This window comes from Elgaria multicarinata, chromosome 17 (genome assembly GCF_023053635.1).
Source record: "Elgaria multicarinata webbii isolate HBS135686 ecotype San Diego chromosome 17, rElgMul1.1.pri, whole genome shotgun sequence".
Taxonomy (NCBI): domain Eukaryota; kingdom Metazoa; phylum Chordata; class Lepidosauria; order Squamata; family Anguidae; genus Elgaria; species Elgaria multicarinata.
The window spans coordinates 15,130,092-15,154,635 of NC_086187.1; the positions used below are offsets into that span (position 1 = coordinate 15,130,092).

Sequence of the window (24,544 nt, forward strand, 5' to 3'; positions counted from 1 at the left end):
GACTGAAATAACGGTGTATCTAGAACAAGGTATTTTGTTGACTTCTTTGTTCTAGTTCTAAGCTAGCCTAACAATAAGACACAACGAGGAACAGAGCTGATGTATCTTTAAGACCAAGATCTCTATACATGTTTGCTTGGATGGCAGCTTCACTAAGTTAAGTTGGGCCTCACCTCTTAGTAACTCTACAGGGCTGCCTTCCTATGTCCTGGACCTAGTGGGACTTCAAATTAAGCGGTGCATAGACTAGTGGTGAAATCCAAAGCGTGTTTAGTCCAGATCCCATTAAACTCAGCTATTCCTGCATCCAAAGAAGTGCTTAAGACCACACTGTATGAATTTGTGTAGACGTTGGGAAGGTGCCCCTTTGCCATGGAGAAGTAAGAAAAATGCCAGCCGCTGTAGCTGTGCTGTTTAACAAAAGCAGCTTCATGAACAGACAGTAGCAAATGATGTTTATCTCCCTGCCATGAAAATATCCACCTCTTGATCAAGTTTCTGTTAATGGCACAAGAGCAAGCCAGGTCAGGTCAGTTGGCAACCCTAAAATGTCCATCTGCTGAAGTTCTGTCTCCCTTTGAAGGAACAGGAGTCCCATCCTGCCATGCAGCTTGTTATCTTAGTTAATAAGTGCATTCACTACAGTAATCTTGAGATGCTCAGGAACACTAGCGTTCTGGGGTGGTGGTTGTTTCAACCGTACATGGAGAGATGTTTTAAACATCAAACTGCTTCCAAGCACGGTGTATGGTTCAAAATTTGCCTGCATCACAAAATCAATTTCAGTCCACAAAAGACACAGGAACCTTCATTGTTCAGCTGGGCAAGATTCAGTGCCAAGAAGAAATAATTAAAAAACGCCTGGGACGGATCTGCCAGCAAGTTGAGGGGTGTAAAACAGGAGAGGCAGCCAGTACCTGGATGCAGCCTCTCCCGCTTTTAGGACTGCCGTTCCCGACTGTAACAAAAAACTCCTGGCAGGGACTGTGAAATGTGTTCTGACTTCGCCCAGACTTTGCTAGGAAGGTAAGAGGGAGAAAAAGAGCCAAGCCTTCTCCATTCACTTTTTGGCTCGCTGGTTCCATGTTGGCCCTTCGGCCCACTCCCTACAAATGGATGAACTCTCTCCACCGTCCCTCTTCCAGGATTGGTTCAAGATGGGGGCGGACTGGTGACTCAGCTGGTCCCTTTTCTGTTAACCTATAAATGGAGTAGCCAGGTGGGTGGATCTGAAAGGAAGGTGGGTGAACGGATGCGAGAGAGAATTTAGCAGGGATATCTTGACTTGAATAGCCCTGCAGGAGATCATCAAGCATCCATCCAGACTGACCGCTCTGGACCAATCAAGAGATTGGGTTTGTTTACAAGGTGGGGGTGGGGGTGGGGTCTACCTTGGCAAAGAATTTTTAAAAGACATTTTAATGTATGGCTGTGCAGATTTTAATGTATGGCTGTGCAGATATATATATATATATATATATATATATATATATTTAAATGGAGCAAGTACTTAGTGGCTGTGCAGATTTAAAAGTAGCTTAACTGCATTAAGATATTCCAGGTGTGCTCACATTTACGTATTTGTGGGCAGTCTGATTTCAGGGAATGTAATTATTGTCTTGGCATTTAGCCCTTTGGAAAACCCTTGCTGTAAAGCGTGAAAGTATTTTTTAAAATTATCATCTTTTTAAAATTTCAAACGTCCGAGTGGACACGGGGCGATTCCGAATACCGTTCTTGAAACTTACTAACATTTCGGCAGCAAAAGTCACGGCTCATCCAAAAGAAAGCCTGGTTCTTCCTTTTATCTGGACTCTGAAAACTGTAACGTTTTGGGAACCTAAAACTCCTGCTGGGCCCACCACTAGCTTTAGTCTACTTTGACAACATCTAAAATACCCGCTGCTCTTGGTACCCAGAAGTGCTGTCATGGAGGAAGTGTGGGTGGTCTACTTATGCATGATCCTCTTTGCCTTCGTCGTCATTTTGATGAGGCGGAAGCCAGCTGATGAAATCAGGAGAGAAATAGAGAAAGCATCTCAGAGCAGCTCGGCTTCAAACACCCAATACTCCAGCAGCTCAGGAAAACATCTGGAGTGCACGGAGGAAGAGCTGGAGGCATCCTTGCAGCGACTCACCAGTATCTTGTTCAGTAGAGATTCACAGAAGGGGCACCCCCCTCATCTGGAGCACAAAGCCACCCAGCCTCAGCTGAGCCAGAGAAAGATTCAGGTACTGTATGACATATGACAGGGCTGGGCCGCTTTCAGGCTTGTGGGATCTTAATATTTTATTGCTAGAACTCCACGATCCCGTAACCAAAGCCTAATGCAAAATGGTGGCTCAGGGGGGTGGAGCCAATCGGAGGAGCCGTAGTTTATTGGTAGATCACCTACTTTGCATACAGAAGGTCCCGAGTATCTCCAGGTAGAACTGGAAAAACTCTTGCCTTGAAACAACAGAGAGTCACTTCTGCTCAGTGTCAACTGAGCTAGATGGATCAAGGTTCTGACTCTGGATAAAGGCAGCTTCCTATGTTCCTTTGATTCTCCCTCCCCACAATAAGCCATACATCTGAGATCAAGCTGCATATATACATGTTTGAATTTACAGCAGATCAGGAATTCTAACGTGTAACTCTGAAACTGGCCAGCAGAGCTGCATAAAAACCTGACCAAAGGCAAACAACTGATATTCCTATTTTGCAGCTGAAAAAAAAACACCCAAGGCTCTGAAAGAGGGAGAGAGAAGCGATTAGCGAAAGTTCGGCCATTTTGTTACTTGCTGTTTAACATGCTGTGGTTAAACTATTAGGCATTGGAAACACTTCGCAATCTACGACAAATTGCCCAGAGATCTACCAGTAGATCTCGGATCTACTTTCTGCTCATTCCTGCTGTACGATACCCCCAGGGGTATTCGAGACTCGAGACTTTTTTGGCTGCGGCCCTGTGCCCTGCTGAAATGGATATGCCTGGTATAGAGATGGGGTGTGTAGAATAAACACACACACCCAGTATCAGTTTCAGCATGACCTGGGAGACTGACCAATAAGGCCTTCTCGGGAAATAGAGGACGATCGTAAAATCACTTAGCACAGATTAATTACTCCGGAAAACTGATTTAACAACTCTACATGCAATCAGCACAGCTAAGGGATTGGACAGCATGTAGGTGCACACAGCCATTTCAATGTGTGGTAGGGAAAGAGCTGGGGTGATTAAGTCCGCTCCAAATGCTTATTGGAACTTGGCAGGGTGGATTGATTTATATCACTGATCATTTAAATCCAGGTTGCCACGGATGCGACTTCATGTATTCCCTAAACCATGGTGCAAATCCAAAACCTGGGACTGACTTGATCAAAGGGGACACGGTACTGTGCAAGTTTTTGAGATGCTACAAAAAAAGATTTGGGGAGAAGAGAGGAAGAAAAGGACTTGATGTTGAGTCTTAAGATGGAATTTAGGACGAGGCTACAGACATGCCAGTTATCAAGTGTTGTGATCATAGAATCATAGAATCGTAGAGTTGGAAGGGGCCTACAAGGCCATCGAGTCCAACCCCCTGCTCAATGCAGGAATCCACCCTAAAGCATCCCCGACGGATGCTTGTCCAGCTGCCTCTTGAAGGCCTCTAGTGTGGGAGAGCCCACAACCTCCCTAGGTAACTGATTCCACCGTCGCACTGCTCTAACAGTCAGGAAGTTTTTCCTGATGTCCAGCCGGAATCTGGCTTCCTTTAACTTGAGCCCGTTATTCCGTGTCCTGCACTCTGGGAGGATCGAGAAGAGATCCTGGCCCTCCTCTGTGTGACAACCTTTTAAGTATTTGAAGAGTGCTATCATGTCTCCCCTCAATCTTCTCTTCTCCAGGCTAAACATGCCCAGTTCTTTCAGTCTCTCTTCATAGGTTGCACCTAGCACAGTTCAACAAACAACCCACAGTTCAGCAACAGCTTGTACTCAGCCACTGAGGGTGGATTAGCGTGTTGTGTGAACCCAGTCCAAGATGTCGACTCTGACAGCTGTGTACATTTGCTGTATCAAACAGAGGGCTGTTCCAAATCAAGCAAAGCCAGGCCCATCCGCTGGTATTACATAAATGAAATAAGCAAGCCAGTGCCTCCTGGCTCCAGCCTCTCTTCTCCCAATACACAAAGTGGAGATGATACAATTTCTCTCCCCACACACCTCTACAGGGCTATTTTAAGAATTTCTAAGCTAATGCACCAGAAGCCCTCTGGACACACCAAAGCGCACGATCAGCGTTTGCTAATTTTATAGCTTCTTGCCAAATCAAAGACAGCCAAGCAGTGCAGCTGCCTGACTGAATATACTAAAGGCATTTTTTTAAAAAAAGTAAATGCCGTATTCCTTGTCCAGAATGACACAGCAGATACATTTGTGTTCCCTTCTGCTTGGATGGGTAGAGTCCTGTGGACATTCTCCAGGTTTCCATTAGTAGTGTTGGCAGCTTGTTCCTATTTTACTTCCCGTAAAGTCTTAGGATGTTTTCCCCTAATCATTACCTCATTTGTCAGATGATACATACATTCTTGCAGGGACAGGAGGGTGTGTGTGGATATTTAAAGAAAAGGCACCCTTGCTCAAGAGAGAACTACTGGAATGGAAAGTTAATCATTCCTTCTATTTTGTCCTCCATGAAGTCGAACAAATCAATGTTTTCTCCTAATTATGATCTCATATGTCAGATGATACATTCATGCAGGGAGGGGTTGTGGGGGCGAGGAAAAATCTGCAGAGATGGAATCCTCAACCAAGAAGGAATTGCAGGAACTGAATGTTAATCATTCCTATATTTCCTGTGTCCAGGCGGTGAGTGCTGTTGCTGATGCAGCCAAAATATTGCCACCCGCTCACCCAAGGGAAGTATTGCCAGGGTTGGGGAAATCCCAGTGTTTGCAGAAGAACAAAAAATCTAGGGGGGAAATCCTGGGGGCAGGGGAGAATCCCCAAAAATAGCCCAATGATGACTAAGGCAGGATCTACACTACTGCTTTATAGTGGTTTTGAAGTGCACTGATAACTGTTGGGGCTGAAGACACATTAATGAATGTCCTAACTTAGCATCTGAGCTTTAATCGAATGAACATATAAGTCCCCTGTGTATAGGACTGCAACCTGAGTCAGGAGGAGTTCCCAGTGAATTTGATGAGGCTTATTTCTGAGCAGATCGGGTTAGTGATCCGTCTCCAGTTCTAGCCAGCCCAAAGGTTTACGTGAGATTGGATAGCCAGATGCAAAGGAGAACAGTTATGTAATAATTATTTAATTATTCCCTACGTAATAGTTATGTAGAAAAGGGAATTTCAGTAGGTATCACTTGTCGTACAGGCAATGTATGGAATTCCCTGCTGGAATTCCCTCTTCTATATAACAATTAAATGTGTAAAAGCCCCGTCCTCTTTTGCATCCAGGCACTCTAATCTGGGAAGCCAAATCCTGCTCCCAGAATTCGATAACCCAATCCTGTATTAAGTTTACTTTTGTCCATGTTCAATCTCTGCAAACTTTTCATGTCCACATTCTCCTACGGCCAGTTGTTGGGGCTGTAATTTATGATTTTCTCTGGTCTGCAATGAAGATCTCTTTAATTCTCAATTTCCCTAGGAGAACTCATATTTCACTATATGGGGATGGGGGGGAGGGCGGAGTGGCTGGGTGTGGAAGGGGCACTTTATTCAGTGCAGCATTAAATTTCAGTTAACCTTCTGTGGGAATGTGAGGCGACCCTGTTGCGATCAAATATGGTAGTTGACATGGCACTCCGTAAATGCCTTTGGAAACCTTGGATCAAAATAGGGTCAAGCTAATGTAATTGCTATGCATCTGGCACCTGAGGCTCTCTAGAAGAAATAGCTTACCATCTGCCTGTATTTTTCCTTTTTCCTTTTTTTTTTTTAACGTTGTCCAGATCTTTTGACAGTGGCGATCATGCTGTGATGAGGCAATGGCTCAGTTCAGACAGACATCCCACACCAAACCCCCATGGTTAATGAAACGCAACAGTGGTTTGGTGCAATATCTGAATTTGCAAGTTTGCAATAAGATTGGAAGCTGTGTTTCACACAGAGCAGAGTTAATCTACGGAATTTGCTACCACAAGTTGTAGTGATGACCACCAATCTGGGTGGCTTTTAAAAAGGTCTGGATAAATTCTTGGAGGAAGAGGCTATCAATGGATACAAGTCCTGATGGCTATGTGCTATCTCCAGTATCAGAGGCAGGCAGCCTATATACACCAGTCGCTGTGGAACATGAGTAGTAGGGTACTGTTGCACCCATGTCCTGCGTGTGGGTTCTTGGTCTACAGATGTTTGGGCATTGATCTGGACTAGACGGACCCTTGGTCTGATCCAGCATGTCTCCTTCTGTTCTTTTGGTTATGAGTGGGTTTGTAAGCCCAGAATTGTCTTCACCCATCATCAGCTGATCTCGGTCAGCAAATGTCTTCCCTATTCCCTGCTACCCGATCATTTTACCTGCAGATGCTGAACCTGAGAGACCTTTTTGTGTGCAAAGAGGTGCTCTACCACTGAGCTAGAGTCCTCCCCTCTCCCTCCCTCAACACACATTTCCTTGAGTGATTACGCCAGGGATGAGTCTATTTTGGCCAGCTTCAGAATGCCTTCACCAAAAGTGCGTGCCGACCACCGTATTGGAAGTCCTTCCCTACGGATGCCATTTTAGTGCAAGCGCGCCAGAATGCGCTTCTAATGGCACTGGAAAGAGCCATGCTGCAACATAACCCCTGGCACAGAGATTACCTGGGAAGAGGGAGCCTTACGGATTTCAGAAACCTCTTTCTGAAATATGCACCATTTAGGATGCTATTTCTAAAGCTCAGCCCATTGATGTTGCCAGAGAGGGGGAGCACTTCCCCAGCTGATTATTTTCTTTCTGTGTTCCCTTCACCACCACCTTCTTTCTTTCTTTCTTTCTTTCTTTCTTTCTTTCTTTCTTTCTTTCTTTCTTTCTAAAACAGGAGAAAGCATCTCACCCTGCTGGTCATGAGAGTCTTTTAGATGAGATTGGTGAGTTCAAATGCTCATTGGTTGCTGTTTTTCCTTGCCTGTTATGAGTCAATTTCATATTCCAGAGTCAATTTCATTCATTCGGCCTGTTGACTATGTCGACTCAATATCATTTAGCCTATTGACTCTACTGAGAGTCAATTTCACTCATTTAGCCGCTTGACTCTATTAAGAGTTTCATTCATTTAGCCTGTCGACTCTTAAGAGTCAATTTCTTTCATTTAGCCCAGTCTTCCCAACCTTGTGCTTTGCTTTCCAGATGTCTTGGACTACAATTCCAAGCTGCACCCCAGCCAGTTGTGGGAGTTGTAGTCCAACATATTTGGAGGGCAGATATGTTAGGGAAGGTCAGTTTTGCTGATTGCTGTTTTTCCTAAGAGACTATTTCATTTTTGTGTTTTTAGGCTCTGCACTAGTGTTCTCCAAATAGCGGTCAGGGAACAAAATCAGAATGATGGATTTAACCTGGAAAGCCCTAACTGGCCCTGGTCTTTGCATATGTAAGAGATCACTTTGTTCCCTAAATCCCATCACAACCAATAAGGGTAATGGGGAGTGCTAGTGTAACAAAATTACCATCTGGGGACCATGTTCAAATGGCTGAACTACAGACAGCAACATTTTCAGTGTCTGCTTTCTGCTGGAGGCCTGCCCAAGTTGGAGTCTATGTGCAGCCAGCAGATTTTGAGATCTCTTCAAAAATATAGGGGTGTGTAAGAATTTTACTGCAATTTGGGTGTTGGTAAGAATTTTTCCAAAATTTGCCATGTTTGAGACAAAAAGAATGTGAGATTTTAAAATCTGAATGTAGGAGAAATCAAAACGGACAGATACATCCATTCAGGCATAGGGCTTCGAATCATAGAATATTAGAACTGGAAGGGGCCTATAAGGCCATCGAGTCCAACCCCCTGCTCATTGCAGGAATCTTTGAATGCTTTGCTCTTAAAAGTCTGGGTTTGAATCCCTGTATATTCAGCCAAGTTAACGCTGTTGCCAGCCACCTCCCCCCACCCCCTGACAGGCTCCTGGTCTTTAAAAACTTCGTAGCAGGCAGTACAACATACTTCTCTCCGTGGCTGTACTTACTGAATTTTGCTGGTGCAGATGCATGAGTCCTATGACAACGAGAAATAACAGTGAAATGAAATGAATGAAAAATCAATGAGACAGCTGGTGTGGCCATATCCTTAGTGAATCTTTTTGCCCCTAATCCAAGAATGGGTTAGATCAAGGTTTAGTCATAGTTGGAAAGTCATAGCTATCTTTAGTCCCATTGATTTCAGTGTTTCTGCTCTGTGTGACGGTTTCTGGATCTGTCCCATGGTCTCCAGATAGCCACAGCTTCCAGATGTGTCACAGACCACACACATCTGGATGCGCATCTGTATTGGAGTGCTCATCCAAGCCTTGCTGATCTGCCTGGATGGCTTTTTTGATATGAAGGTGGGGCTCTGGGTGCATCTTCCTCTGGGGCCATGGGTCACTGCTCATGCTGTAAACATGGTCATGATGTCACTTACAAACATTTCTGACATATAGACATGAGAAGTAATATAGGGACACCTCTTTCCAAACACTGGTATTACGCAGAGAAATGCAGCAGGGAGCTGGGATTGGCTGCAGCTCCCCCACTGCGTGTGCACACGGCTGCAAATGTATGTTTGTTGCCATGTTGATGTGTGTGTGTGTGTGAAGCAGCCCTTTTTGTTTTTCTGTGTGCCTTGCAGAACATGCCGTGCAAGAGGTTGTGGATGCAGATGTGTATGCGCGGAGGCGGACACACCAGCCTGTGCCCAGGAGGCATCATGAGGAGGGCCAATGGTAACGAACTTCATGATTAGATTACTGTAATGCACTGTGTGTGGGGCTGCCCTTGCGCCCAGTTTGGGAGCTGCACTTAGTGCAGAATGCAGCATACAGGGTGCTCAATGTGGAGCATTGAGCTAAGCATATATTACAGCTGTGTTGAAAACAAAAAACAAAAATGTCATTGGCTTCCTATTAGCTACTAAGCCATGTTTTTTGTTGCTGGCATTCAAAGCCCTAAACATTTGGGACCAGGATACCTTGCAAACCATCTTCCCCTGTGTACTGAGTTTGACAGAAGAAAACAACAGAATGAAATTTAATGGGGATAAATGCCAAGTTCTACATCTAGGAAATAGAAACCAAATGCACAGTTACAAGATGGGGGGATACTTGGCTCAGCAATACTACAAACAAGAAGGATCTTGAAATTGTTGTAGATCACAAGCTGAATATGAGCCAACAGTGTGATGTGGCTGCAAGAAAGGCAAATGTTATTTTGGGCTGCATTAATAGAGGTATAGCTTCCAAATCGCATGAGGTACTAGTTCCTCTCTATTCGGCCCTGGTTAGGCCTCATCTAGAGTATTGCGTCCAGTTCTGGGCTCCACAATTCAAGAAGGACGCAGACAAGCTGGAACGTGTTCAGAGGAGGGCAACCAGGATGATCAGGAGTCTGGAAACAAAGCCCTATGAAGAGAGACTGAGGGCGTTGCTAGACCTACCGGGTGTTCCGTCGTTGAGGAGCGGTGAAAGCGGCTTTTCCCGTTCAGCCGTGACGCCTCATGCTCCACACCTGCCTTCGATTTGTGGCGGAAGTTTGCGCCGGTTGTGCTGCTGCCGCCGCGAGAACGGTTGCGCAGCCACACCGGCCTGATTGCCGCGGCTTTTTTTTTCGCTCGCTGCACGGTTTGCGCACGTCCGAAAGACCGCAAACTTGCGCAGCCGTCAGCGATGCCGCCGCCGGCCCTGGCGGCGGCAGCGGCGGCAGTGCCAGTGCCAGCTGAAGTGCTGCTGGTGCTGTTGAGGGTCAACATTGATGCGCTCACTTCCTGATGGGGGTCGTGGCGGGTGTCATATGACCCGAGGTCAATCGTCTGCATGGCCACTCTGTGCCTACATCTCCCATCATGCCTCTGAGGTGTCGGCGGCGATGACCGCCTCTGTGCCCTGTGCCCCATCCCAAGGAGCCAACCCACATCTGGCCGTAGCCATGGCAGCAGCCCACAAACAGCTCTGCCCTCTGCCAGCCTGGTACCCACACTAACAGGCAGCGTACAGCACCGCCATTATGCGGCCACGGTAGCTGCCCACCGCAAGGAGTCACCAGCCACTTTTCCGGTCCTCCGGTCCTGCGCAAACTGTCACTGGGGAAATAAAAAAAAAAAGCCGCTCCGCCGCGCTGCCCCAGCTGGCGGACTGCGCGCAAATGGCGGAGGCGGCTTGACCGAAGCCGCTGACCACTCCCCCTTAGCACGCCTTTTCCTGACCAGTGCCGACCGCAGTGACCTCACATCCTCCCACACGTACTCCGAATTACCGCGGGACAGCAGGAAAAGGCGCCCTAAAACTCACTTTTTTAAAGTCGGGAGAAAGAGGCTTCACCGCGGGATAACGGCGGATCCTCGTGAACGTCATCTGGAAGCCTCGACGTGACTGCGGAAGGTAACGCGCGCTAGAGCCTCGTCTAGTAACGCCCTGAAAGAACTGGGCATGTTTAGCCTGGAGAAGAGAAGAATGAGGAGAGACATGATAGCACTCTTCAAATACTTCAAAGGTTGTCACACAGAGGAGGGCCAGGATCTCTTCTTGGTCCTCCCAGAGTGCAGGACACAGAATAACGGGGTCAAGTTACAGGAAGCCAGATTCCGGCTGGACATCAGGAAAAACTTCCTGACTGTTAGAGCAGTACAAAAATGGAACCAGTTACCTAGGGAGGTTGTGGGCTCTCCCACACTAGAAGCCTTCAAGAGGCAGCTGGACAACTATCTGTCAGGTATGCTTTAGGGTGGATTCCTGCATTGAGCAGGGGGTTGGACTCAATGGCCTTAGAGGCCTCTTCCAACTCTACTATTCTATGATTCTATGAAATGGTGAGGAGTCAGGTCTGGTGTTGAACTTATACAGTTGCCCTATATGCTGTTTTATGCCTGTATAAAGGGTGGTTTTTTGTTTTGTTTTTTAGAGTAGTCCAGTTTCTGCAGGCTTCTCATAGAGAGAAATGGGTATCAATCAAGCAGGCAGGCACTGATAACAATTGTTAGCTGTCTGACGCTGATAAGGGTGTAATCCTTATGTCAACAAGGCAGCTGCTTATTTTCCTCTGTTTGCTTTACTGGGTTTCTCCCCCATCCCCGGTTGTTGGAATGTTGGGATCTTTTAATCACAGGACAGGTAATTCATTTACCTGCCTGCAGTGTTTCATGCACAAACAAAGCATTGGAAAAGTGTATACAGTATATAATGGAGCTGAGGCCTAACCAATTTGGCTTCGCTCCAGAAGTTACATGCACAACCAACCTGGAGAACTTGGGGTTCTAAGAACAATTTCTGTTTGCTGTTGATTTGGTACCCCAGCAAATGCCAGCTCTTTGGGAGTCGCTAGATCTGTGCTCTAAAGAAATGTGTGAGCTTTCTTTGCATTTTTATTCTGCATCCATTTTCTATCAATAAACTGCCAGTACTACTGAGGCAGTAGCTAAATCCTGTCATTTTTTCCTGTATTATATTGCCAGGATTCGATCATTTTTGTCTGTCTCTTCTGCCAAGACTCTTGTTCATGCATTGGTTATTTCTCGGTTGGACTACTGCAACCTTCTTCTCTCTGGCCTTCCTTCTTCTCACATCAGTCCGTTGGTTTCTGTTCACCACTCTGCTGCTAAGATCATCTTCTTGGCTCGCCGCTCTGACCATGTTACTCCACTTCTGAAATCTCTTCATTGGCTTCCAATTCACTTCAGAATCCAATATAAACTTCTCCTGTTGACCTACAAAGCTTTTCACTGTCTAGCTCCTTCCTATCTCTCCTCTCTCATCTCACACTATTGCCCCGCTCGTGCTCTTCGCTCCTCTGATGCCATGTTTCTCACCTGCCCAAGGGTCTCTACTTCCCTTGCTCAGCTTCGTCCATTTTCTTCTGCTGCCCCTTACGCCTGGAACGCTCTTCCAGAACATTTGAGAACTACAAGTTCAACCGCAGCTTTTAAAGCTCAGCTAAAAACTTTTCTTTTTCCTAAAGCTTTTAAAACTTGATTTTGTTCTGACTTTATACTGTTAGTTTTACCCTACCCAGTGCCTGTTTACCCTACCCTGTGCCTGTTTGCATTCTCTTCCCCTCCTTATTGTTTTATTCTGATTTTATTAGAATGTAAGCCTATGCGGCAGGGTCTTGCTATTTACTGTTTTACTCTGTACAGCACCATGTACATTGATGGTGCTATATAAATAAATAAATAAATAAATAATAATAATAATAATAATAATAATCATCATCATCAGGCCTTCTCAGTGGTGGCACCCACCCTCCGGTACACTCCTATGAGTGATCCAAGAGGCAGAAACTGTGTCAAAGTTTAGATGCCTCTTGAGGACGCACCTGTTTACTCAGGCTTTCCCTGATGTGTAATTGCACTGCTTTTTTTTAATTGTTCCTGTAATGTTTTTAATTTATTATAATTTATTTATGATTTTATATCGTTTTATATTGGATTTCTTCTGTAAACCATTTAGAGATCTTGTGATCTGAAGTGGTATATAAGTAGTTTGAAATAAATTAAATAAATAAATGACAAAAGCTGATTCTAGAGAATCATAAGTGAGACTGAAGCTTATAACAGCAGCCAGCTAGATGCCTCTGGAACGCCCACAACGAGGCCTTGAAGGCAATAGCCCTCTCTTGCCTTTGCTGGCCAGCAAATGGCATTCATAGAATCATAGAATAGCAGAGTTGGAAGGGGCCTACAAGGCCATCGAGTCCAACCCCCTGCTCAATGCAGGAATTCACCCTAAAGCATCCCCGACAGATGGTTGTCCAGCTGCCTCTTGAAGGCCTCTAGTGTGGGAGAGCCCACAACCTCCCTAGGTAACTGATTCCATTGTCGCACTGTTCTAACAGTCAGGAAGTTTTTCCTGATGTCCAGCTGGAATCTGGCTTCCTTTAACTTGAGCCCGTTATTCAGTGGTATACTGCTCCTGGACGTGGTGTTTTCCATGTAGCTGTCATAAATCAGGTGATCTGAGAGGATTTGAACGCTTGCAATTTGGGTGGCCATGTGTCCTACTTCGTAGAGGGGTGTCCTCTCTATGAAGTCATCTTCTTTCTGAAGGCCTGTCCGGTCCAAGCATGGTTTCAAGCTAAAAAAAAAAAAAATCTGTTAGAGAGCCCAAGGGCCTTGGAAGTTACCCATCAAGTTACAGGATTGAGTGAAAACTTGCTTACCCATTCCAAAGGGTGGAAGAGACACCCAGCTATCAAGAAACATAACTGTTCTTTACTTTAAGTCCCTGACCATCCATCAGTTGCACTTTTGATAGGCCCATTCACAAGGCAGCCTTGCTCACACACAATGTGTACGGCTTTTGCAGACCTTCTCTTTTGAGCAGCTCTTAAAGGCATAGCAGCAACATCCTTTTGAAATCTGTTTTTTAAAATAAATAAAAAAAAACTGTGGATGTACATCTATATACAGCACACCACCCAGGGACAATTTCATGCCTAATTACCTGTTTTGTTTTTGTTTTTCCTCTGCAGGCCTGAAACAACAGGCAAATTCTAGATGAAACATTGTGAGTATGTCCTCGTAGCTTACATTGGGTGTCTTCTGAGTGCTGTCAAATTAATTCGCTGTCCTATCTCATTTCTACGCTCACAAAAGATGCAGAAACCCTCTTGGCTATATATCTGTTATTCCCCGTCCCAACTTCCCTTCTAAGAAACGTGGCTACACACCAAAGCCATCGAGGATTTGGGGTCCTCACCCTGAGAAACAAGTCGGGGGGGGGGGGAAATGGCGCTCCATATTTTATGTCCAAAAGTAACACCTCCTCCCATATGTACTTGCTTGGACCCCTAAATCATCTACCCACCACCACCACCACCAAAGGATGTTAAGGAGATCGCTGGAACAAAGAGGGCCTTCTCAGTTGGTGCACCCTTTTTTATGGAAACCGTTCTCCAACGCGACTTACCTGGCTCCTACATTGTCTTTTGGCACCAAGCAAAGACCTTTCTTTTCTCCCAGTCATTGGCGATTTTCGGGGGAGGGAGTTTGGATTTTATAGCTGTCTTTATCAATTTTATATTTAGTCCTATACTGGCTGGCTGTTTGGTATTGTATTTTCTTCTTTTAGCTTTTGTAAGCCGCGTAGAGAATATCTGTTATTGGGTGGATGAAAGTATAATATAAACCAATACTCAAAATATGACTGTCCAAGGTCTGCTAGTCCCCCACAGCTTGCTATATCATCCAGACCTGGAACTGTGGTTAATATTAACTAGGATCCTCCCTCTTGCTGCCACCAACCAAAGATCTTTGTGCGGATGGGACCGAAAGAAGGGCCTCGGAGACTGAGCGGAGTACCCACTCAGACAGGCTCATGTGAGATTATGTGAGTTATGAGATACCCAGTTCCAGACCATTCAGGGCCAGTTGTAGGCCAGTGGGCTTAACGTTTTCGAGCAGGAGTCACTTGGGTCCAAGTATCCGCCATCGAGGCTACTTAGTGGCCTGCACAGTGCACCACCACCTCAGCTAGCCAATCACGTTGCTCTTCACCTCTTGGGCTTCTTCCCAACCACAGCTCATTGGCCGATGATTCCTGCATTCTCATTCCCCCTGCCCCACCATCCACCTTAAACCTAACAAGCAGCGTGTCTCCAGACTCCCCAGCCCTGAAGCCTCGTCTCTTAGCCCAGAACACAGCAACTGCCCCACCACTAAAATGAACATCGAGGAAAACCTAGAGAGATCCTGCTGAGAGTGAGCAGCTACTGAGAGAGAGACACCCACAGAGAAAGAGAGAGAAGCAAAGAGCTGTACATGACATGATCAGGAGCCATTAATGGCCCTCATGAAGGACACTCTGCTAGGCTGCTTTTAGAGTTTAAGTAACCACAATAACTGTTCCCATGAGTGTGGTCTACAACTGTCCCCCATTTCTCTGCTCCTGACTTGGACATTCTGCGTTTCACACACACACACACACACAGTTTCGGTCCCCACTGTGGGCAGTAGATGCTTGAGGCTTGTCGTACCTTTGCTAAAGGACAGAGACATTCAAATACAGGAAAGACAGCAGGCCATCCGCTCCCGTTCCCCCACTCTCACTGCGGACACCAAAGCTGCACTTTTCCCATGTCAGTTAGGCTTTTCTGGGTAGTTTTGTGAAAGGCAAATATTCCTCCCTGTGAGGTCAAGTTAGCTGCCTTCGCTGCTCCTTGCATAAATTTCCTCCTCTGTATTTATACAGCTGCAAGCTTAAGAACCCCGTTTCAACCCCGCTCACAGCTTCCTGGAAGCGCTCCAAACATCGAGGTTCCTGCTGTCCCCCTGAGGCTATTGCACAATTACTGGAAAATAGGGTGGTGGTAGCAGGAGGAATCGCAATCCTTAGAAGATGCTACTGAATCATGAAACTGCTGTCTGGCTCGGTTTCCTCTTCCTTGTTTGCCCTTGAACAGTTCTGCTTTGTTTTGCACCAGCTCGGTCCTGCAAAACAGATTTCTTTGCCGACCCTGGAGCGACTCTTTGAAATCCTTTCAGCACCATTTCCTTCCTGCGCTGATTAAAACAGCTGTATTAATCAAACGACTGATGTTTGATTCATTCTTTTCTTGGTGCAGCCCGTTCCGGGCACTGTGGTGTAGCAAGAGATGCCCCTTGTGCAATATACTTGAGCCATCCCCCGTGCAAGTTACTTAAGGTCTGAGTAATTTGCACTAGCTGGGTGGAGCTACAGAGGCCCACACAGTCCTCTTGACAATCCTGTTAATGGAGGCCCTCCAGATGTTGGACATCAGAGTGGCCAGGTGTCCTACAAAGGCAGTCCTCTGTTTTGGAGAGCTAGCAGAGGACAATCAGCTGATTGAAGAGATGTCAAGTCCAAGCCTGGTTTGAAATCAAAGAACCATAAGGAGGGAGAATGGCAGAGGCCTTGAAGTTGCCCATCCACCTGGAGAGCAGAATGAAGAGATATACAGATCACCTGGTTGGTCTTCTCCACTCATGTGATATATATTGTATTTCCACTGAAATTAGTTATTACTTCTACATTGGCACCTATACATCTACGTTATGCTCATCGGCATACTCTTTGATCTTCTGCTTTGGTGATTCATATGTGGCCGCCATATTGGAATTCAGCCCTGGTCAGTATAGCCAACAGTGAGGGATTCTGGGAATTGCAGTCCATCAACATCTGGAGGGCGACATGTTCCCCATTCCTGCTATGATGGTTTGGGTGGTGTGTGAATTGCTCCCATACGTGCCAAAGAGCAGGAGGGTGGGTGGGGGAAAACAGTGTCCTAATCACTATAAGGGCACAATCCTATAGGGAGGGCCATAAGCCTCCCAACTGAGAGGCTTACGCCCATCCAATGCAGAATGGGACGAGCAACAGGGGTGGTTCTTCTGCTCTGCGTTTCAGCTAGAGCTGAGCATTGTGGGTGCAGGGGGGGAGGCTGGAGGATTCCTTGTATGCTGGCCTCCCTAGTCCCCGCCCACATCCAAGGTCCAAGCCCCCTGATCTTTTTACGTGCCCTTTTCCCTAATGGCACCCCCTAAACAAGTGCTTTAACAAACCAAGCAAAATACACACCACAAAGGCTCTTAAAATGCTATAAGTCTTGCCCAAATGAAGAAAACAAGGAGCACAGCCTTGCGCAAAGGAGAAGCAAGCAGATCATAAGAGATGGGGGCGGGGTTTAAAAGCATTTTGAGGAGCATATCGCTAACAACATCAAGGACAACAGTGAAGAATTCTTTAAATATATACCACAAGCAGGAAATCAGGTATGGAGGCATTTTGACAGTTGGATGATAATGGAGTTAAAGCAGGATAAGGTGATTGCTGAGAAGCTGGATGAATCTTTTGAGCTGTCTTCAGTGCAGAAGATATAGGACAGGTGCCTGTGCCTAAGTTAATGTTTTCAGGAAGGACGTCTGGGGAACTGAGGCAAATAATGGTGACAAAAGATTAAGTTTCCAACCTCATTGACAAATTGAAAGTTAATAAATCACTGGGTACTGTGCTCCTTGATAGGTGCCATTTTCTTCTCCCCCTCAGAGAACAAAATCTCTTGGATTTAACACACACACACACACAGAGAGAGAGAGAGAGAGAGAGAGAGAGATGGGCAGGCAGACCGACATAACACTGGAGGCTTTGTTATTCTATTGAATGAAGACTGAAGTAAAGGGAAGAAAAATAAAGAGCATAACTTGCTACAACATCTGGGTCACACTGTGACTCTTTCACAGAAGCTGCCAAGATAATGGCACATGATGCCAGTTTCCTCACCCAGACTTTCGTCAGACTGAAACACATTGTCCTTCTAAAGCAAAAGGACTTCCCTCTCAAAGGCTTTTTACCAAATTTTATGTAATCTCACCACTAAGCTTAGGGGGGGAAATTGCAGAAAGTGCGGGTAAATATCCAAATGGTTTCCAGAAGGTAGCCATGTGATTATAATTCAATTTAATCGTGTAGAATGATGCTGTGTTGTTTCCTTTATAGCTGGTTTATTTGTTGGGAGTTTCAACTACGTTGTCGCAGACGGAGAAGGGGATCCTATATTTCACCCAAACCCAACCTTTTACATAGTCCAGGCAATGGTACAGCTAGGTAACTTAGACCCTGGACGAGCGGGGAGGGCACTTTTAGATGTCCAAGTATATTACCTCAGATACGACGCACACAATAAATATTTCTGTTCTTCTCAATTGCCATTCCATGGTTTACAATGGCTTCTACATTCCTGATATGTTAGAACACAACAACCAAAACTTTTTGCAAGCAGTGATATATTCGGAGCATCTGCGTTTTATAGCACCGTCATGACTGCAGGAATAAAACCGAGTTTGCTTCTGCACTTGCTACTTTCTGCATGTTCGGAGGTAGGGGCTCTTGGGCAAGCTAGACCCCTGGTTTTTCACCCCAAGGACCGGTCCTATCTGCACCAATGAGTCCACGGACTCCTCTTATAGAGCTCCACAGTGTGCTTTGACTATTGGTTAGGGCTTTGTATACTACATTTCATTTCTTTAATTTCTACACCTCTGAATAGCCAAAGCTCTTTGGGCAGGTCACAGAAATTACAATGTAACATAATAAAAACAATATAAAATATTTTACAAGCAAAAAATTAAAAACAGCTAAAAATGGTTATAATATGATACTGGGACCTGATTTTTAAAACTGGAAATAAATGCCTCCATAATACACTGTCAAATGCCTGGCTGTAGAGGAAAGTCTTATCCTGCTTCTGAAAACATAACCAGCAGATCTCAGTAGGATAGCATGCCACAATTTATTTATTTATTTATTTATTAAATTTATATACCGCCCCATAGTCGAAGCTTTACGGTTTACAAAAGTTAAAAACAGTGAACATTAAAAAAGTATACAAAATTTAAAACCATCAAAAATATAAAAACAGCAGTATAAAACAACAGTGTCCATTTAAACAACAACAGTTCTGGGGGGCTGCTACCAAAAAGACCCACTTCCTTGTTGTCATCCTCCAAGCCTCCCTTACGAGAAGGTTCTCAGATGTTGATCGTAGGATCTGGGTAGGTTCATTTCAGGAGAGGTGCTCCATCAGGTATTGTGGTCCCAAGCCATGTAAGGCTTTATAGGTTAAAACCAGCACCTTGAATTGGGCTCAGAAACATATAGGAAACAATGCAAGTGAGGCAGAATTGGTGTTATATGCTGAGACCTTCTGGCTCCTGCTATTAATCTCGCTGCCACATTTTGCACAAGCCGCAGCTTCTGAACCATCGTCAAGGGCAGCCCTAGGTAGAATGCATTGCAGTAATCTAACTTGGATGTTACCAGAGCATAAACCACTGAATCCAGGTTGTCCCTGTACAGATAGGGGCGTACCTCCAAGGAACGTAAGATGGCATACATGGTTCCGATCCTCATTTTATCCTCGCAACAACTCTGTGAGAAAGTGACTGGCTAAAGGTCACAAAGTAAACTTAATGGAAGAGTAGGGATTTGAACCTGGGTCTCTCGAGTCCTAATCTGATGCTGAAATTATTACATCGCATGTAACACTTTTGTGTGCTTTGAAGTGCCTAATGTCATCTCACAGTTCTGGTTCTATCTTCGTTTCTCCCTCTCTGTTCCAAACTGCAAAACTCTTATTTATCATAGGCAACCCAACCTATGTAGCCAAGTTGTGAGATTTTAGGTATCTATTTATCTAGAGAGAGATTTGTGTGAAAATGTACATCAGTGCCCATTCAACCACGTGCATGTGCAGACCACAACATGTAATCTAATTGTTGTACTGCTCTGTTGTTGTTACTACTACCTAGGATTTATTTATTTATTGCATTTTTATACCGCCCAATAGCCAAAGCTATTAAGAGAGGATTACGAGTTCTGGGGGACACAAAAGCTCGCACGATCCTTTTGTGCCATTTTGGTTGACCCTGATACCTTTTGGTGTTTCTCATACCAATTTACATCCTAGAAAGGTTCTGCCTCCCCTGCCCCAACAGAAGCTCTGTACTTAACAACTGCCTGCCAGGTGGAAGTTCAACCGGGATAGTCTTTTCTGCCTTAGACGTACAGTGCTGGGGAAAGTTGTACCGGTAGAATTTCTGTCTCAGATGACATTAAAAAAATAAAAAAAAGCACAAGACTTCTGCGAGGAAGAAAACGTGGTGATAGAAAGATCCATTAAAGGGTCGCTACCCCTTTAAAGCCAAACTTTCCCAGCTGGAGTCAATTAGACCGCCCCTCTGATCGCTCGGTGGGGAAGAGGAGGAGACCCCCCGAATGGGCATCGGTTCCCCCCAAACACACTCCAAATCCGCCCCTCCGCTTCTCCCCCGCTCCCTTTTGGTTCTTTTGATGATTCAGACGCAGGAATCCCCAAAGTCCCCAATTTATGGCCCAGCCAAAGGCGAAGGGGACGCGCAGCTGGCGGGGCGGGCAGGCGGGCGAGGCGCGGTTTTCACATCAGGGGAGGATCCATCCAGCGAGCACCGAACCAAGCGAGCTCATCGCTTCAGGATCCTCCTCTACTTCTCCCGGACCCCTTTCTTTCGGGATTCCCCCCCCCCCTTTCCAAACGAGAGGGTGCCCTTTTTTATTATTATTTTGCCAGCGTCTCGCTTCCTCTTCCCAAAGAACCCCGCGGCGTGGGTGGCGCAAAGAAAGAATCTGCCCTGGGGTGGTTTTCATTTCATTTTTTTAATTATAACGTTCTCCGATTTCGTTTTTGCCAAGCCCTGAATGGACCGGGTCTTGTTGCGCAGAAGGATCCGGGGATGGGGGACCTATTTAAATAAGGTAAGTGCGCCGCGGAGAAAGTTTTCAAATTCCTCTGGGTTCGTTGGCCCGGATCTCTTTGAGGAGGGCGTGTGTGTGTGCGCGCCCGGCCTGTGCCCCCTCTGCCCTCGTGGCTTGCTAAACCCGGCAATGGAACTGCAAAACGATCGGACAGCTTCTCCTGTTAGGCTGTGCAAGCGGGGGTTGAGGTGTCTTGCTCCGATTCAGAAGAACAAAAGTGATTTTCATTCGTGTGTGTAGGTGTATATACACACATACATACATAATGTGTGTGCCTAATACACGCACGTGTATGATTATATACCCTCCCCACACATATACAAATGAGTTTGTTCGTTTATCTGCCCATAAGCATACACACAAACACATACATGTGTGTAATTATATCTGTGTATCTATATCTGTAACACACACATGCATACACTCACACATATTTGCATATGCATAAACATACGTTCATTCACACACATGCATGCATAAACAGACTCGCACACATGCATGCAGAAACATACATTCAGTCACACATGCGCTCGCATGCATGCAGAAACGTACATACGCTCACACAAATGCATGCAGAAACATACACTCACACACATACACTCACACATGCATAAACATACACACACACACACATAAACATACATACACTTACACACATGCATGCATACACATACACACCCACTCTTCTGTCTTGGCTGGGTAGAAACAAAACTGGTTCTTCTTTTGTATGAAAAGTTTGCAACCATTTAAATGCTCATTGAACCCTTTTATATACCGCTTTCATAGAGCAACATCCTGCTTCCTGTAGCTTAGGCCAGAGATGCCCTGAAGTTGTCCATCAACCTGGACAGGAGACTGAGCAGTTTCATGGGTCACCTGGTTACAGTCGTAAATTACAGTATTTGTCCCCCTCAATTTGCACCTTTACCATAAACTAGCATATGCCAATTTCATGCAAATATGGGACTGCTTTTGTTTTTGGAGGGGAGATTGATGCATTTTCTCTTTTTTGCTGGTGCGTAAGTGGCCACCCTCCCTGCCTGCTGAGTAGCTTCTGCCTTTCTTGCTACCTCCCTTGGGGTAGACAAGGTCCTCTCCTTTCTTCATTCATATCCTCTTTGACATCTTTTGGGGACGGTGCCTTCTCTCTCTCTCCCCCCCTTCTTCTTTCCTACACCCTATGGCACTGGGATAATTTAAGCAGTTGCTTTCCTATCAGTGGCATGGGAAATACATACTCAAAGCTGCACAGATCCTTACAGAGTGGTATTTATTATAGGTAGATATTGTCAGTTTTTTCTCTAAGGAGCTTAAGGCAGGCTGCTGTGTGCACACACACACACACACAGACACCAGTTTATCCTCACAACCCTGCAAGGTAGATTAGGCTGAGAGATGTGACTAGACCAAGGTTAGCGGTGGGTTTCATGGCTGAGTAGCAACTTGAACTTGGGCCTTCCCAATTGTAGTTTGTCATTCTAACCCAGCCTTCCATAAACTGATCTCTTCCAGATATTTTGGACTTCAGCTTCCATCAGCCCCAGCCAGCATAGCCAATGGTCAGGAATCCTCGGAATTGAATTTTTTTAAAAAAAAAATCTAGAGGGAATCCAGTTGGGGAAAGGCTGCTCTAACCACTACACAATGCTGCCTCAGACACACACATCAGACACACACCAGCAACACCCCTATTATTTCTGTTCCCTGGCCGTTAGTGATGCAAAATAGCTGTAGCAGTGGCTGTATCACTTCATATAGCACTTTTGAGCACCCAAAGCCCTTTGTATACATTATTTTTATAACCCGCACAACAGCCTTGCAATAATATTATCTCCGTGTGGCTGAGGAGGAGAAGGCTGGAAAAGAGAGGCTTGCTTAAAGCAGGGGCAAGACCCGAACAATGGAAGTAGCTTGGTCTTTGAGCCCCTGTGCTTCCAAATACTAGTCATTCGGTAAATGAACTGCTGCAATCTAGCCTTGCAAGTTGTGCAGAAAAACCACACGGACTTCTGAAATCTGGAGTGGAAACACACACACTTAGGCAGTTAAAGTTTCTGCAAAGTTCAGTGGGATGTGTTACCCACAAGAGGCTGTGAATGGAGCATTTGAATCACACCGCATAAGGAGGTTACTCTCTTTCTTTTTTACGCAAAGCAATACAAAACCACACCCACCCACCCTAATTTTAATCTAAACCATTACATTTAACCCAATGGTGAAGGATAGGCATCTGTCTGAGCCCAGCCTCAGCGTCCCATTCAGAGATTATAATCCCATGTTTTCTAGGCTAGGTGGAAGGATGGGTCAGGACGTGTCAGTCCGTGGTTTGGTGATGCATTCCGATTTAACCGACCTCTCAGTATTCAGAGGTTGGCTTTTAAGAAATATACATATATTGGGAGATTCTTGATCCAGTGCCAACTAGTTTATGTCAATTCTTAAGGTAGGTAACCATAGAGAAAACCTAGCTGATCATGAGACACTCCCAGTGAGTGCTTGTCTTTTGCAAGTGTGGCAAAACTTCTCCTGGCCTCTGGGTTCAGTCATGAGACATCCAAGCAGTACTGGAGTACTTTTCCTTCACCGCTGAGTAAATGCAACCATTTGATACACACCTGGGGGATCGGGGTACAGCATTTTCCAGGCTTAGGCAGACGTGAGCAAAGCACTATAACTACTGCTCCTTCTACTTTGTCAAGTTTTTTGGGGGGAGGAAATATACCCCCTGTGTATTCCTCTAAAAATTCCCATTGCTCAGAAAGTTTATCTCATCACAAACCAGGAGTCATGACAATATTTGTAGGTCTGCAGTATGTTGCAGTTCTTGATCAGTTTGCTGCTCCAACCTACAGATGAGGGCTTGTATGATAGAATCTGTTCTCTCTCGCTCTCGCTCTCGCTCTCGCTCTCGCACACTTGCTCTTACTTTTCCTTTGTGTAGAAAGATAGCCTCTCAAGGAGAAGGCCTCAAGTTTAGCTGTTCTCTCTGAAATGCTATTTTTCTATGTGGAGGAAGGGAGCATTTAAATGAGAAATTCCTCATGTCAGGGTTCTTTCTATGACCTGGACCCCCTGAGCAACTCCTTAAGGATCTTTTGCCTCCTTAAGAGTCCCACCTTCCTTCTTTTTACCTTCCTCTTCCCAATAATGTGGGGCTTAGACTGTAGATGTGGGGCTTAGGGTGAGTGACACTCCAGACACTTCTGGCTTAAACTGACGGTTAACTAGTATAAGTGAATTACAATTAAAGGTATTTAGTTAATAGAGCTGAACAATACAAAGGCATTAAAAGAAAAAAAAATGTTGCAAAAACACAAATCCTTTACCCTAGCTGCGTTTAGGCTTTTCCAGCTGTTTCTTCCTCATGCTTTCCTCCTTTCCTCCTCTGCTCTTTTCTGTTACTCTCCTCTGATTTATACCCTTTCCCCCAAAAAACAGAAAGTACTGTTTGAACCTTGAAGAAATGAAATTTAACTGGAGAAATGAATAACTCCAGGCCTCTAAGGCCTGACCTTTTTAATTGCCGCTGTATGCCTCAAACCTTCACGTCTCGCCTTCAATCAGAGAGTGGTACAATCCAGATAAAGCTTTATCATGCAACATCTCTTGCGTGTGTAGATTGGCTTGGGGATTCTTATACCAGATGACTTCACTCTGAGACATTTTCTAGTGCGTTCCTTTCTTCCATCACGCACCACCCTTTCTATATCCGATGTTCAGGGGTGAATGTGATTGCTGGTGCAGTCCAAGCAATACAGAGGAAGCTGCCTTCTACTGAGTCAGACCTTTTGTCCATGTAGCCCAGTATTGTTGACACTGACTGGCAGCAGCTGTCCTAGGTTTCAGGCAGGCACTTTTCTTAGCCCTAGGAAGCCACACACACACACCCCACCCCAAAGAAGGGGGTATCGGTAGACTTGGGAAGATTCACAGAAATAAAATAAATAACCACCAAAAAAAATGATAAGCCTGTTCAGATAACATACTAAGCCATGGTTAGGCCATTAACCCTTTTGCAGCAAACAGTTAGTGAGCGTGTTTAAACCGTGGTTATGTAGCCACCATGGTTAGGAATGGTTCACATGACATGCTAAGCCATAATAAAAAGGCTTTTTTTGCTTTATTCACCATGGTTAAAGCTGTGGTTTAAGGT

General features: G+C 45.3%; 1 protein-coding gene across 1 annotated transcript in view; it reads left to right on the top strand.

Annotated features, from left to right (window-relative positions):
- The first annotated feature begins 20,172 nt into the window (after window positions 1–20,172).
- LOC134410117 (uncharacterized) overlaps window positions 20,173–24,544 on the top strand; it is a 33,693-nt gene continuing 29,321 nt past the window's right edge. Inside the window, exon 1 of the mRNA XM_063143216.1 lies at window positions 20,173–20,391. The gene's annotated coding sequence lies outside the window, so the exon portion shown is untranslated. The remainder of the gene's footprint in view (window positions 20,392–24,544) is intronic.